We start from the raw sequence: 12,587 nt of genomic DNA on the forward strand, positions 1-12,587 counted from the left end.
GTTATACTCTTTTAATGTGTCAGTCTTTTGTAATTTAAATGCTTGCAATGAAATGTGAAATGCAGGTGGACATTTTGTATATTACCATATCTAGTAAGGGTGACAGCGATAAGATCGTATCTTTCATTTTATTAATTAAAAATGTATGGCTGGGTGTAGTGGCTCATGCCTGTAATCCTAACACTTTGGGATGCTGAGGTAGGAGGATCACGTGAGGCCAGGTGTCTGACACCAGCCTGGGCAACATAGGAAGATCCCCTCTACAAAGAAAAAAAAAAGTCAGGTGTAGTGGTACCTGCCTGTAGAGGCTGGGGTGGGAGGATTGTTTTGAGCCCAGAAGGTTGAAGCTGCCATGAGCCATGATCATGTCACTGCATTCCAGCCTGGGTGGCATAGTGAGACCCTGTCTAAAAATAAAATAAAATAAAATAAAATAAAATAAAAAAATAAAATAACAGCAGCACCTCTATTGTTTTATTATGAAAGGAATATATGCTCATTGTAGATGATTTAAAAACACATAGACAATTTAAAATAAATATTACTTATTAGTTGTTTTCTTCCAGTCTTTTTTCTGTGCACATGTATATGTGTATAGTTTTAATATTTTGCATATATAACTTTAAACCAAAAAGGCATGCTGTATATGCTGTTGTACACTCTCCTTTTTTGATCTCCGCTTTTACTCCCCTTAAACTAAATAGACTTTAAATGCCTTTCCATGTTATTTAATAGCCTTCTAAACATCCTTTTAAATGTCTTTCAGTATTCTATATTTGGATATATTATTTTTATTTAAACCATCCTTATGGTGAGACACTTTTGCATCATGTGTTTTACATTATTGTCAATAATACTTGTTATCCCTGAACTCTTGAGTTTTATAGCTAGCAGACTCGTTTGGGAACAGCTCAGAAAGAAGCTGACTCAGTCTTAGAAGGTCTCGGCTGACCAGCTCCAGTATGGATTATTGCTCCTGTCTGTCCTATTTCTTCTTTCCTCTCTGATTGTTCTCCTTCCTTTCACAGGCCTGTGACAGAGGCAAGTCTAGAGCTCTCCATCTTCCCCAGCTCACTTTGTCTTGCTCTTCATCTCAGGAGCCCACAAGGCCTGAAGCTGAGATCATCAATGTCATGCTGGCTCCTCTCCTTGTTTGTTTAAAATAATTAAGGACACAGTTGAAGAATAAGATAGTACAGATGCTCCTCAACTTATGATGGGGTTATGTCCTGAATGTCCTGATAAACCCATCATAAGTGAAAATATTGTGTCAAAAATACATTTAATAAACCTAACCTACCGAATGACAGTTGGCCCAGCCTAACTTAAACATGCTGAGAACACTTACATTAGCCTGCTGTTGGACAATATCATCTAATACAAAGCTTATTTTATAATAAAGGATCAAATATCTCATATAATTTATTGAATACTCTACTGAAAATGTAAAATAGAATGATTGTATAGGTACTCAAAATGTGGTTTATATTGAACAAGTGTCAATTTTGCCCCATCATAAAGTTGAGAAGTCATAAGTGGAACCATCATAAGTCAGGGGCCATCTGTACTGTGAGGATTAGAACAAGGGGTTACTCACCTTACCCTTGCCAACTTCCCAATTCTCTATAATTTCCCAGAGATAGCCATTTACAATTAATTTTAATTTTTGTGGCTACATAGTAGGTGTATGTATGGGGTACGTAAGATGCTTTGATACAGGCATGCAATGAGTAATCACAACATCATGGAAAATGGGGTATCCATCCTTTCAAGTATTTATTCTTTGTATTACAATCCAATTATACTTTTTAAAGTTATTTTTAAGTGTATGATTAAATTATTATTGGCTATAGTTGCCCTGTTGTGCTAGCAAACACTAGGCCTTCTTCATTCTTTCTATTTTTTTGGTACCCATTAACCATTCCCACCTTCCCCTCCCGCTCCCACCTTCTCTCTGGTAACCCTTCTTCTGCTCTCTAGCTCCATAAGTTCAATTGTTTTGATTTCAGATTCCCCGAAATAAGTGAGAACGTGTGATGTTTGTCTTTCTGTACCTGGATTATTCCACTTAACATAATGACCTCCAGTTCCATCCATGTTGTTGCAAATGACAGGATCTCATTCATTTTTTGTGGCTGAATAATACTCCATTGTGTATAAGTACCACATTTTCTGTATTCATTGTATTAGTTTGCTCTCACACTGCTAATAAAGACATACCCAGGACTGGGTAATTTATAAAGGAAAGAGGCTGAATTAACTCATAGTTCCACATGGCTGGGAAGGCCTCAAGGTCATGGCCGAAAGCGAAGCAGAAGCAAAACACCTCTTACATGGCAGCAGGCAAGAGAGAGCTTGTGCAGGGTAACTCTCATTTATAAAACCATCAGTTCTCATGAGACTTTTTACTACCACAAGAACAGTATGGGAGAAACTGCCACCATAATTAGATTCTCTCCACCTGGCCCCACCCTTCACACATGGGGATTATTACAATTCAAGGTGAGATTTGGTTAGGGACACAGCCAAACCGTATCATCCATTCATCTGTTGACAGACACTTAGGTTGCTTCCAAATCTTGGCTATTATAAACAGTGCTCAAACAAACTTTGGAGTGCAGATATATCTTTGATATATTGATTTCCTTTTTGGGGGTGTATACCCAACAGTGGGATTGCTGAATCATATGGTAGCTCTATTTTTAGTTTTTTGAGGAACTTCCAAACTGTTTTTCACAGTGGTTGTACTAATTTACATTCCCACCAACAGTGTAAGAAAGTTTCTTTTTCTCCACATCCTCACCAGCATTTGTTATTGCCTGTCTTTTGGATAAAAGCCATTTTAACTGGAGTGAGATGATAGCTTGTAGTTTTGATTTGCATTTCTCTGATGATCAATGATGTTGCGTACCTTTTCTTATGCCTGTTTGCTATTTGTATTTCTTCTTTTGAGAAATGTCTATTTAAACCTTTTGTCCATTTTCAAATCAGATTATTAGATTGTTTCCTATAGAGTAGTTTGAGTGCCTTATATATTCTGGTTTTTAATCCCTTGTCAGATGGGTAGTTGCAAATATTTACTCACATTCTATGGGTTGTCTCTTCACTTTGTTGATTGTTTCCTTTGCTGTGCAGAAGCTTTTTAACTTGATATGATGCCATTTGTCCATTTTTGGTTTGGTTGTCTCTGCTTATGGGGTCTTACTCAAGAAATTTTTGCCCAGACCAATGTCCTGGAGATTTTCCCCAATGTTTTATTGTAGTAGTTTCATAGTTTGAGGTCTTAGGTTTAAGTCTTTGATCCATTTTGATTTGATGTTTGTATTTGGCAAGAGATAGGGGCATAGCTCCATTCATCTGCATATGGATATCCAGTTTTTCCAGCACCATTTATCAATGATACCATCTTTTCCCCAAAGCATGTTCTTGGCACCTTTGTTGAAACTGAGTTCACTGTAGGTGCGTGGATTTGTTTCTGGGTTCTCTGTTCTGTTCCATTGGTCTGTGTGTTTTTATACCAGTACCAAGCTGTTTTGGTTACTATAGCTCTGTGGTATAATTTGAAGTCAGGTGATGTGATTCCTTCAGTTTTCTTCTTTTTGCTTAAGATAGCTTTGGCTATTTTGGTTTTTTTGTGGTTCCATGTAAATTTTGGAGTTATTTTTTCTATGTGAAGCATGTCATTGGTATTTTGATCGGAATAGCATTGAATCTGTAGATTGCTTTGGATAGTATAGACATTTTAACATTACTGATTTTTCCAATCCATAAACATGAAATATCTTTCTATTTTTTTAATGTCCTCTTCCATTTCTTTCATCAGTGTTTTATAGTTTTCTTATAAAGCTCTTTCCCTTCTTTGGTTAATACTTAGGCATTTAATTATATTTATGGCTATTGTAAATGAGATTACTGATTTACATTCCCACCAACAGTGTAAGAGGGTTCCTTTTTCTCCACATCTTCACTAACATTTGCTATTGCCTGTCTTTTGGATAAGAGCCATTTTAACTGGAGTGAGGTGATACCTCATTGTAGTTTTGATTCACATTTCTCTGATGTTCAGTGATGTTGCATACCTTTTCTTATGCCTGTTTGCCATTTGTATGTCTTCTTTTTTTGGGTTAATTAAATTTATTTTAAAAATCATAAAATGTTTCTTACAAAAGAGCATTGCATTCTGAACTGCTCTGAACAGATGCCAGGGACATGTGAGCTATTGTTACTTTTCCTCCCTGTCCCACCCCTCAAATGTTACAGTGACCACAAAGCAAGGTGTTCATAATAATTACATAGGGGGAATTTCTTCAAACCACCAACAATAACAAAAAATAAGATCCACTCACTCTGCTGCTGTTTCAAAATTTCAATGTTAGTTTTTTTTTTGTTTTTTAGTTTTTGTTTGTTTGTTTGTTTTTTTGGCATGCCCTTCCCCCCTCCAACCTTGTTGGTAAGGAACTAAAACATTACATCCGGTGAACAGCAAAAATTTCCCTACACCTCAAATGCAGAACACCTATGAAGCAGAGGAATGTTGGCTTTTTAAACAGAAGCAGATTGGAAAAAAAAAAAGAGCATGCAGGACTCCTTCAGTTCTTCACTAGTCTTAGAAAAATTTTCCAGAATTCTGCTTCACACTGTTCAACAGCAAATACTGTGCATTCTGTATCTGGTCCTGTGTGCCTGTAATGGTAATGATCTGATCTTCGAATCCTTCTATCTTCGAATCCTTCTAAAGGCTTATCAATTTTGATCAAAGCTCCCTACTCATGACAGATTTGTTTAATCCACTGACCACCTTTGCCAATAATAGATCCAGACAAATCTTTGGGAATAGTTACTTGTGTAGTAATAATAAGTCCACCAAGATCACCATATGAGCCACCAGCCCCTGCATAGGAATAATCATATCCGGAGCCACCCTGTGGTTCATAAGCCATCTGCCATTCTGATGTGCTCCATGGATCTACTGCAGAGTCCCAAGTTTCATCAGCACTGAAATCAACTATGCCACCGTAACGGTCTCCAGGTCTCCCTTTTCTGTTATAGGTCATGAGATCTCCCCCTCTAGGTGGTGGAGGAAGAGGAAGATTCCGAGCTCTGCTACCACCCCAGCCACCTTGTCCAGGAGGAGGAGAAGGTGGTCCTCGACGAGCGCTCATATCATCATAATTTCTTCTAGATGGAGGCATGCGACTTCCACCATGACCAGGAGGCATTCTATCAAAACCACATCTTCCCTGCATCAGAAATCCCACTGGGCATCCACGGCAGTCATCAAACACCATTGTAAAACCACCATAATCATAGATTTCATCGTAAAAATTGGGATCATAAGGCTGTGCACGTCCTTTGATGGGAGACTCAGATATAAGATCAAGGATGATCTTTATGCACTCTACAACCCTATCAGATTTTCCTCCAATAAGAATAACTCTGTCAGTGGAATGAGGACAACATTCCTGGAAAAGCGTGATGGTTGTTTGAGTGTTTTCTCAGTTCTTTGCTTTTAGCATCTTTGACCCCAGTGATTCCTGCTGCTAGACTCTGATGAATCAACAGCCTCAACTCGCAGTCAAAGTCACTTCCTTTATGGTGTTGGTAATTTAAGCATTCCACAGCATCAGATTCGAGCGGGAGCTGGCTGGTTGCAATGGGTGATGGCAACTGCAGGCCCTCTTCCAAGGTATGGATGATTTTCCTTATAATTTCTCCAATTGTTTCAATATCAGCACTGATACTCAATATAGGCTTGGGGCTACTGCTGTCTGGAATTGAAACACTGGCATTGTAGTCTGTAGGGAGAGCCTTAATATTCTTGCTTCCTTTTCCAATCACTGCCCCAGCATTCTTGCTCTGAAGCAGAATGCGTAATTCAACCATCTCATCAGTGTTTCCAGATCTTTTAAATACTTGTTCCTCTTCCATATCTTCTGCAGGGTGTTTGCCAAATTCACCATTGGTTTCAGTGTTAGGGAAGGTTTCTTCTGGCTGTTCAGTTTCCACATTCTTGTATTAAATGGACACACCAATCAGTTATTATATATCCTTGCAGAGCAGAACTGAAGTGTTCTGGGTCAGACCAATGACTGACACTCCAGTGCTGCAGTAGCCGCGTGAGGTCACCGTCCCTCCGCCGCCGCGCTTGTGTGTCTTCTCTTGAGAAATGTCGAATAAATTTTTTCTCCACTTTTAAATCAGATTATTAGATTATTTCCTATAGAGTTGTTTGATTAGGTTTTAATTTCTTTTTCAAATTGTTCACTGTTGGTATATAGAAATGTTACTGATTTTCATATGCTGATATCCTGCAACTTTACTGAATTTATCAGTTCTAACAGTTTTTTGGTGGATTCTTTAGGTTTTTCCAAACATAAGCCCATATCATTTGGAAACAAAGATAATTTGATTCCTTCCTTTCCAATTTGGATGCCTTTTCTTTCTTTCTCTTGTCTGATTTCTCTAGCTAGGACTTTCAGTATTATGTCCAATAATAGTGGTGAAAGTGGCATCCTTGTCATCTTCCAGAGCTTAGAGGAAAGGCTTTCCATTTTTCCCCATTCAGTATGATACTAGCTGGTGGTCTGTCATATATGGCTTTTATTATGATGAGACATGTTCCTTCTATAGCCAGTTTTCAGAGGGTTTTTATTATGAAGAGAGTTGAGCTTTATTAAATGCTTTTTAAGCATCAATTGAAATGACTTTATGGTTTTTGTCCTTCATTCTGATGATATGATGTATCATGTTATTGATTTGTGGATGTTGAACCATTTTTGCATCCCAGGGATAAATCCCACTTGGTAATAATGAATGATCTTTTTAATATATTGTTGAATTCAGTTTGCTAGTATTTTGTTGAGAATTTTTGCACCAATATTCATCAGAGATATTGGCCTGGTCTTTTTTTTTTTTTTAATGTATCTTTGTCTGGTTTTGGTATCAGGGTATTACTGGCTTCATAGAATTGGTTTGAAAGTAGTCCCTCTTCCTCTATTTTTCAGAATAGTTTGAGTAGGATTGGTATAAGTTCTTCTTTAAATGTTTGGTAGAATTCAGCAGTGAAGCTATGTGGTCAAGAGTTTCTCTTTACTGGGAGACTTTTAGTACAGCTTCAGTCTCATTACTTGCTCTTCATCTGTTCAAGTTTTGGATTTCTTTCTGTTTCAGTCTTGGTGTATGTGTCCTATACAGTTGTACATGTATAGGAATTTGTCCATTTCTTCTAGATTTTCTGATTTATTGGGATATAGTCGATCCTTTAAATTTCTGTGGTATCAGTTGTATGTCTCCTTTTTTATTTCTGATTTTATTTGGATCTTCTCTCTTTTTAATTCATTAACCCAGCTAAATGTTTGTCAATTTTAACTTTCAAAAAACCAACTCTTTATTTCATTGATATTTTATATCATTTTCTTTATTTCCATTTTATTCATTCTGCTCTGATATCTATCTATCTATCTATCTATCCATCTATCTATCTATCTATTTTTTTGAGACTGTGTCATGTTTTGTCACCCAGGCTGGAGTGCAGTGGTGTGATCTCAGCTCACTGCAGCCTTGACCTCCTAAACTCAAGTGATCCTCCTGCCTCAGCCCCCTCAAGTAACTGGGACTGCAGGCATGTCCTGCCATGCCTGGAGATATATATATATATATTTGAATCTTTTGTGGAGACAGTGTTCGCCATGTTGTTCAGGCTGGACTTGAACTCCTGAGCTCAAGTGATCTGCTGCCTCAGCCTCCCAAAGTGCTAAGATTACAGGCACTACACCTGGCCTTAAAGCCAATAACTGTTAGCTTTGCCCTTTTGAGGCTATTTTCTAGATCCTGTAGGTATGCTTTATTGATTTTTATTCTTTTATTTTTGTCTCATCTGACTGTGTATTTTCAAATAACCTGTTTTCAAGTTCACTAATTCTTCCTTCTGCTTTACCAATTCTGCTATTAAAAAATGCTGATGCATTCTTCAGTATGCCAATTGCATTTTTCAGTTCTGGAATTTGTGCTTAATTCTTTTTAATTATTTCAATCTTTTTGTTAAATTTATCACATTGAATTCTGAATTCCTTCTCTGTGTTATGTTGAATTTCTTTGAGTTTCCTCAACACAACTATTTTGAGTTCTCTGTCTGAAAGGTCACATATCTCTGTTCCTTCAGGATTGGTCTCTGCTGCCTCATTTAGTTCATTTGGTGAGATCATGTTTTCATGGATGGTGTTAATGCTTGTAGATGTTCTTTGGTGTCTGAGCATTGAAGAGTTAGGTATTTATTGTAGTCTTCTTAGTCTGGGCTTGTTTGTACCTGTCCTTGGGAAGGTTTTCCAGATATTCAGACAAACTTGGATATTGTGATCTAAGCTGTATTTGCTTTAGGGGCCACCCAAAGTCCAGTAACACCGTGGTTCTCGTAGACTCCTAGAGGTACTGCCTTCATGGTCTTGAAAAAGATCTGAAAGAATTCTCTGAATTACCAGGCACAGACTCTTGTTTTCCAAAAGTGGTCTCTTTTGGAGTTGTGAGTTGTGCAGCTTGGATTTAGGGAAGGGGAAATGCCAGCACTCTCTTAGTCTCCCTGGCTGGTGTCTCAGTAGGTTGCATTCTCTTCACCTAAATGAATGGAGTCTCTCCCTTTCTGTCCTGAGCCGCCTGGAGGTGGAGGTGGAGGTGGTGTGACACAGCATACCTGTGGCCACCACCACTATGACTGCACTGGGTCAAATTTGAAGCCAGCATAGCACTGGGTCTCACCAATTGCCTGCTGTAACAACCCCCTGGCTACAGTCTCTATTTGGTCAAGGCCCTGTGGCTCTACAATCAGCAGGTGGCAAAGCCAGCCAGGCCTATGTCCTTCCCTTCAGGGTGGTGAGTTCCCCCAGGCTCCAGGCATGTTCAGAGGTGCTGTCTGGGAGCCAGGGACTAGAGTCAAAAACCTTAGAAGTCTATCTATTGTACTGTGGCTGAGCTGGCTCTCAAACCACAAGACACAGTCTTTCCCACTCTTGTCTTCCCTTTCCAAAGGTAGAGGAGCCTCACCTCATGGCCACTGCCAACACAGGCCCATGGGGAGTACTGCCAGACTACCACCTATGTTCCCTTAAGGCCCAAGTGCTCTTCAGTCAGCTTGTGATGAATGCTGCCTGGTCTGGGATCCACTCTTCAGAGCAGTGGGCTCCCTTCTGGCCCAGGGCAGGTCCAGAAATTATGCCATTCAAGATCCAAGTCTTGGAATCAGGGACCCCAAGAGCCAGCTTGGTGCTCTACCCCTTGTGATTGAGCTGGTACCTAAGGTGAAAGACAAAGTCCCCTTTGCTTTTCTCAAGTGGAAGGGGCATCGTCTCATAGCCACCACGGTAGGGAATGTGCTGAGTCTCACCTGAAGCCAGCAAGTGTGTGATACTTGGTGTGATACTTGCGTATCACTGCTGGTTATTCTGAGCCCAAGAGTTCTTCAGTTAGCAGGTGATGAATGTTGCCAGTACTGGGTCTTTCCCTTCAAGGCTACAGGTTCCCTTCTGGCCCAGGATGTATCTAGAAATGTCATCTGGGAGTTAGGGCCTGAAAAGGGGGACTCATGACTGTGACTGGTGCCATATCCTGCTGTGGCTGAGCTAGTATCCAAGATGCAAGATGAAGTCTTCCCGACTCTTCCCTCTCCTCTCCTCAAGTGGAGGGAAGTGGTCTCTTTTGGAGTTGTGAGTTGTGCAGCTTGGATTTAGGGGAGGGGAAATGCCAGTACTCCCTTAGTCACCCTGGCTGGTGTTTCAGTAGGTTGCATGGCCCCTCAGTCCGCTGTCTCTGGACCCAGTTCGGCACTGGTATTCAACTAGGAGTTGCAGTCCTTGTGGCCTAGGCTGCCTTTCAAGTTTATTGAGGGCTCCAGAGCATGTTAGCCCATAGTGGCGAGGCTTGCAGGAACTCAAATTCAGACACTGTGATTGGCAATTCCCCTCTGGTTAGGGCTGATTTAAATGCTCCGTTGGTGGTTGGGCATCACCTGAGTTTGGTCTGACTTTGCTTTCTGTTATAATAGGGCAGCACTGAGCTCAATGCCTTACAGATGCTGTGATCTTCCTCTCTCCAGTGCACCAAAACACTCTCCATACTGCGCTGCAGTTGCCAGGGGAAGGGGGGAAGGGTGGCATTGGAGATTCAAGAATGTTTTCCTACCTCCTCAGTGCCTTTTTCAGAAATACAAAGTTAAAACCAGATGCTGTGAGTGCTCACCTGATTTTTGGTTCTTATGAAGGTGCTTTTGTGTGTGTGTGTAGATAATTATTAAATTGGCATCCTGGCCGGGCACAATGGCTTATGCCTATAATCCCTGCACTTTGGGAGGCTGAGGAGGGTGGATCACCTGAGGTTGGGAGTTCGAGACCAGCCTGACCAACATGGAAAAACCCTGTCTCTACTAACAATGCGAAAATTAGCCAGGCGTGCACATGCCTGTAATCCCAGCTACTCAGGAGGCTGAGGTAGGAGAATCACTTCAACCTGGGAGTTGGAGGTTGTGGTGAGCTGAGATTACACCATTGCACTCCAGCCTGGTCAACAAGAGTGAAACTCCATCTAAAAAAAAAAAGCGTTCTTACGGCGGGGATGCTTGGTAGAGGCTCTATTCTGCCATCTTGCCCCACCCCAAGTTCACCATGTACAGTTTTAAAATTTGTTTCTTTGGCTGTATTTCTCCTTATTTATTTTATTTTATTTTTTTTGATACATGCTCTGTCACTCTGGCTGGAGTGCAATGACATGATCTTGGCTCACTGTAGCCTCGGCCTCCAGGGCTCAAGTGATCCTCTTGCCTCAGCCTCTCTGGATAGCTGGGCCACAGTGGCACCACTTCCAGCTAATTTTTGTATTTTTTGTAGAGGCCGGATTTTACCATGTTGACCAGGCTGGTCTCAGATTCTTGGGCTCAAGCAATTTGCCTCCCTCAGCCTCCCAAAGTGCTAGGATTATAGGCATGAACCACCGTGCCCAGCCTTTTCTTAGTTCTATATAACATGCTTATAATACAAATATTTTTATATTACATTTATTTATTGCTTTCCTACTATAGATTTAGAAAGTATTCTATTTCTTTTAACATCTCCCTATTTCCCTCATTGCATTATTTTGATAGTTATATTGTAGTGTTAGTCACATCAATGTTAATATTCCTTTCACTGTGATTATATCAACATTATTCATAGCAGAGCCAAATAATGTACTACAGTTACAATTCCTTCTTTTTTGTGAAATGTTGCATTTCCCCTGTAGTTAATAATTGCCCTTTTTTTTTTTCTTGGTATTGGTATCTGTGACTAGTGGGACAGTGACTATCTGTGACTAGTGGGACACTAGTGTGTCCCTAAACCAGAGTTTTAGAAGATCTCTCAACATTGTTGAAACTCTCAGATAATTTATCAGTTTTAACTTCTTTTTGAAAGATATTTTTTTCTGGAACCTTATTTCTTTTATTTTTTATTTTTTTATTTCTTGAGACAGAGTCTTGCTCTGTTACCCAGGCTGGAGTGCAATGGCGCAATCTCAGCTCACTGCAACCTCCGCTTCCTCGGTTCAAGTGATTCTCTTGCCTCAGCCTCCTGAGTAGCTGAGATTACAGGCGCGTGCTGCCTTGCCCAGCTGTTTTTTTTGTATTTTTAGTAGCGACGGAGTTTGAACATGTTGGCCAGGCTGGTCTCGAACTCCTAGTAATCCACGCACCTAGGTCTCCCAAAGTGCTGAGACTACAGGCATGAGCCACCATGCCTGGCCCTGGAACCTTATTTCTATCTGATTTCTCCTCAGCTATACTGAGATTTCTCTTCATCATTATCTTTGGAATTCACTGAGCTTTTTCTCCTAAAGGTCTTGTGTTAGTTCAGGCTGCTGTAACAAAATACTTTAGACTGAGTAATTTATAAACAATAGGAATTTATTGCTCACAGTTCTGCAGACTGGGAAGTTCAAGATCAAGGCACCAGCAGATTTGGTATCTAATGGGGGCCCATTCCTCATGGTTAGCACCTTCTATGTCTCCTCACATGGCAGAAGGGCAAAAGAGGCAAACAAACTTCCTCAGGCCTCTTTTATAAGAGCACTAATTCCATTTATGAGGGCTCCACCTCTTAATAACAACACAGTGGGGGACTGGGTTTCAGCATATGAATTTTGAAGAAACACAAACATTCAGACCACAGCACATCCTTTATCTTTCTTTTTCTTGATTTATTCCAGTGGTCTGCTGGTAAATGTACAACCACCTGGGGGTCAGGGAGGGTTGAGGGGGATGGGAAACCCTAGTTCATAGTGTTTGCTGGTTTCTGTGGTATCAATATTCCCATCATGGCTGGTTTTAAGCGACCAATGTGATGCCACTAAATTCAGAGTTGAAAAGAGATAATCTTGAGTGCTGGCATGAGCCAACTACAGCACACCACTGGGTTACTCCCTTATTTTGATGGGACACATCCATTACTTCCTGAAAAAGGGTACATGGGAAGTAAATGTTTTGAAAACTTCACGTTTTTAGGAAAATGACTTTTTAAACTTTCACATTCAATTGACTTTGTCTTGATATCAAAATCTAGGTGGGGAATAGT

At 40.2% G+C, this 12,587-nt stretch overlaps 1 pseudogene across 1 annotated transcript; it reads right to left on the reverse strand.

Annotated features, from left to right (window-relative positions):
• Positions 1–4,606: 4,606 nt before the first annotated feature.
• LOC105508804 lies at positions 4,607–6,139 on the reverse strand (annotated as a pseudogene). The gene has a single exon (XR_001001337.1). The product of XR_001001337.1 is annotated as a heterogeneous nuclear ribonucleoprotein K pseudogene (transcript).
• Positions 6,140–12,587: the final 6,448 nt, after the last annotated feature.

The sequence above is a fragment of the Colobus angolensis genome, unplaced genomic scaffold (assembly GCF_000951035.1).
Source record: "Colobus angolensis palliatus isolate OR3802 unplaced genomic scaffold, Cang.pa_1.0 Scaffold168, whole genome shotgun sequence".
Lineage (NCBI taxonomy): Eukaryota > Metazoa > Chordata > Mammalia > Primates > Cercopithecidae > Colobus > Colobus angolensis.